General features: G+C 29.1%; 1 protein-coding gene and 1 long non-coding RNA gene across 2 annotated transcripts in view; both read right to left on the bottom strand.

The window, feature by feature from the left end:
- The window catches only part of LOC117101673 (hemicentin-1-like), a 156,154-nt gene that overhangs the window by 13,063 nt on the left and 138,719 nt on the right, over positions 1-4,372 (bottom strand). The window lies entirely within an intron of this gene.
- On the bottom strand, positions 291-2,211 carry LOC117101669. Its single transcript, XR_004444299.1, has 3 exons — positions 2,057-2,211; positions 1,317-1,433; positions 291-709 (listed from the first exon to the last, which is right to left on the bottom strand). It is a non-coding gene; the product is annotated as an uncharacterized LOC117101669 (long non-coding RNA).

Genomic DNA, 4,372 nt, shown 5'->3' with positions numbered 1-4,372 from the left:
GTTGTCTCATAAGATTCTTATAAGAAAGCTGTATATAATGATTTATAACAGATTCATATAAATTTCTTATTTTTGTAAATATATACTGTTTGTTTATGTTAATGCAAGTTGTTACTGACGGGTTAGCTGGTTGGTGACATCCGTTGGTTCCACAATAAGTTGTTTGCATGCACAAGCAGTATTGAATGACTGATGCGTTTGATTTCGAGCTGGAGTGGCTACTGGACGGAAAAAATAATAATGGCTTAAACAACTCCTGCAGACATAAAAAATACACTGAGTTCAAGATATACAAACCATGATTTCTTTAATTAAATACATCAACTATCCATAAATTGCATACCCCTTCACATAATATTGTTCGTCTTAAGCCTTACTGATGCACATACCTCAAATTCCAGCAGTACCTAAATGCTTTACAGTTTTCAAATCAGTTTTTTTTTTGTAATTTATATTAAGGCGTCAACTAGAGTTTATTATACAAAACCCTGTTCAAGAATCTGTCGCGTTACAGGTGTGTATAAACCAGAAATTTTCTGTATGATATTGAAGCCGGAGCTGTCTATATCCGTGCTTTTTCTTGTCCAATGGTAGCAGAGTAAATTTAAAATCTTGCTGAAAGATGCCATTGTAGATTCTGCAGAGTGACCAAACTAAGTTTGAAATATTGAATCAAGATGGCTTCGGATTTTCACCCTTGCTTCACATGCTGAAAGATATAACAAAACAATTCTTTTAATCGGAGCAAAGTGATACGTACAGTTGTCTTATGCATTTTGAAACTCTTTTTTGAAAAAAAAAAGTGAGTCATGAAAAATCATAATAATACATACACTAGGTCAAAATAAAGAATTGAGGGGCTGGGCAAAATAACCAAGAACTGACAGTTGGAATATGATTAATGCTCTAATTGTTTTAAAATTTGAAATCATAATAATTAAACAGATTTTGCTGTTTGTGTCTTTAAGGCAAGTAATTAATTAGTATTGAAAATGTATCTTAAAATTTTCTACCCACATTTTAAATTTTGTATTTTCCTTCAACATGAATGTATTAAAATAAGAGTATGATATGCGGTAGCTGAAATAAGAGACTAACACACTTCTTAATCATAAGTCGGTTAATTAGTTGTTTCATCCTTTTTTTTCTTAGTTTTTAAAGCATTAAAATATTGTGCAATATACTTACAATGTTAATATCCTTTATGCAGTAGGCCTTACACACATTATTGATTAATTGATAACCTCCACCATTAGTACTAGTGAGTTCCTATATTTAAAGTGTTAAAACTTGAAACTTAAAAAAAAATTATTCACCTTTGAAAGTCAGGTAATTTCCTGTTTCTCCGATTGCCGCATTAAGGCTTTAAACAAACATCAACGCTTTCTTACTTCATGAGTTTTCAATGAGAAAAATTCCTTTACCAACAAATTCTGAAAGAAAGTCAACATATAATGATTTTTTGATATTTTGTTTTGCAAATCCACTGTTGACGAAAATAAGGATTTAAAATAAATATAAAATTTATTTTTGATTAGTTAGCTCACCTGCTGCTGTGAATTGGAAAATGAGAAAAAAAAATGTTTATTCTGTTCTGCAACATTAATTTACCAAAAAGAAATCTTAATTTGTTCACATAAATTAGAAGCATTTAACAGATCAATGCAAATTGTTGTAAATACGAGGGAGTTGGTAATAATGATAATAATACCAGTAGCATAGGCCTAGCCTATAGAGGCCTATGCCTCTATTACAATAATAAATAAGTGAGAACACAACCCAATTTACCACACTCCAATACTTCCATTATAGGGCAGGCCGAGCCTAGCCCTCTTTGGCATATCCTCAGTTCTGTCTTTTCTTATTAACAGGCCTAGGCTAGACTCGGAGAATCATAGCATGCTTGTTATTCCCTCTGGCCTAGGCTCCTAATCCTATGCCTAGAGATCCAATCCAAACCAATTCAATTTTTGACTTAAAAGATGCATTATACTAAGCCTAAATGCGCCAATTTAAACTTGCATTAAATGAATATTAATATAAAAACAATTCTTACCTATTGATACTGCTGAAATACTTCAGAATGTATGGTTATGCCTGTTTTATCATCATGAATGTGCACTGAGAAAGAGATCTAATCCACTAACAAATTTCAGTTAACTGATAACATTCAAAAAAGCACCTTTGTTAATGTGCATGGCCTTCAGTGATAAACATGGATAAAGTGACCAATCACATTGGTGATTTGAGATTATCCGTGGTTGGCTGAACAGCTTAAATGACAACATCTGTTATTGTTAGCTTGTAAACTTGTGTTTTAAAGTTGTATGTTTTATTATGTTATATTATTTTAGTATAGGCCTAGACTTTGGCTATGTATTTGCCAGGATTTTCATAATATAAATTTATTTTTCTTAATTATTTCAGCAGAACAGTAAAAATCTCCCAAAAATATGACAATTTAGAGGTTTCAAAGGCTTAGAAATAATGTCAAAAGTAGGCCCACATATGTATTTTTTATAAAAGAGCCCAAAACACCTCCCCCCCCCCCCCCCCCCCCGTCTCCACTGATGCCACCCCTGTAACAGAAGCAAAAGAGGACAGGGCCACGTGGGCTGTCCAGAACCCTTCGACGTTCCAGGTGAAGGAAAAGAATCTCTGGAAGCAAAGGAAACTAGGGCTAAATTAATTTTAATTTTTTAAGTCTGCTTCAAATAATAATACTACGGAAACACGATTCATATAACATTCTAATAATAAACCTAAAGGTTCCTATAAGATTTATAATAATACCTGTAGGATTCCCATAAGATTATCATAATAAACCTATAAGAATTGTATAAGATTATCATAAACCCATAGAATTCTTTTTTTAGTCTAATAATATACCTATAGGATTCCTAGAAGATTCTAATAATATACCTATAGGATTTCTGTAAGATTTCAATGATACCTATAGGATTCTTATAAGATTCTAATAATAAACCAATAGGATTCCTATAAGATTTTATTAATACGTCTATAGGATTCCTATAAGACTTTATTAATAAACCTTTAGGATTCCTATAAGAGTCTAATAATATATCTATAAGATTCCTATAAGATTTTAATAATAAACCTATAGCATTCCTATAAATGTTTAATACTAAACCTATAGGATTCCTATAAGATTTCAATAGTAAACCTATAGGATTCCTATAAGATTCTAATGATATACTAATAGGATTCTATAAGATTCTAATAATATACCTATAGGATACCTATAAGATTCTAATAATATATCTATAGGATTCCTATAAGATTTTAATAATAACCCTATAGCATTCCTATAAAATTTTGATAATAAACCTATAGGATTCCTATAAGATTTTATTAATAAACCTATAGGATTCCTATAAGATTCGAATGATATACCAATAGATTCCTATAAGATTCTAATATTATACTTATAAGATTCCTATAAGATTCTAACAATATACCTATAGGATTTCTATAAGATTTCAATAATATACCTATATGATTCTTATAAGATTCTAATAATAAACCAATAGATTCCTATAAGATTTTATTAATACATCTATAGGATTCCTATAAGATTTTAATAATAAACCTTTAGGATTCCTATAAGATTTTAATAATATATCTATATTATTCTTATAAAATTTTGATAATAAACCTATAGGATTCCTATAGGATTTTAATAATAAACCTAAAGGATTCCTATAAGATTCAAATGATATACCAATAGGATTCCTATAAGATTCTAATAATATACATATAGGATTCCTATAAGATTCTAACAATATACCTATAGGATTTCTATAAGATTTCAATAATATACCTATAGGATTTTTATAAGATTCTAATAATAAACCAATAGGATTCCTATAAGATTTTATTAATACCTCTATAGGATTCCTATAAGATTTTAATAATAACCTTTAGAATTCCTATAAGAGTCTAATAATATATCTATAGGATTCCTATAAGATTTTAATAATAAACCAATAGCATTCCTATAAAATTCTAATAATAAACCTGTAGGATTCCTATAAGATTCTAATATTTGAACCTATAGGAATCCTATACGATTCTAATAATATACCTATATGATTCCTATACGATTCTAATAATAAACCTATAGTATTCCTATAAGTTTTTAATAATAAACATATATGATTCCTAAGATTCTAATATTTGAACCTATAGGAATCCTATACGATTCTAATAATAAGCCTACATTATTACTATAGGATTAGCATAATATACCTATAACACTCGTATAAGATTCAATTAATAAGTCGATAGGAATTCTATAAGATTTCTATAAGATTCTAATAATATACCTATAGGATTTCTATAAGAATCTAAA

The sequence above is a fragment of the Anneissia japonica genome, unplaced genomic scaffold (genome assembly GCF_011630105.1).
Source record: "Anneissia japonica isolate Jap-2015-1 unplaced genomic scaffold, ASM1163010v1 scaffold287783_len325500_cov191, whole genome shotgun sequence".
Lineage (NCBI taxonomy): Eukaryota > Metazoa > Echinodermata > Crinoidea > Comatulida > Comatulidae > Anneissia > Anneissia japonica.
Note: the sequence above shows the minus strand (reverse complement) of the source record. Positions and strands in the feature narration are given on the sequence as shown.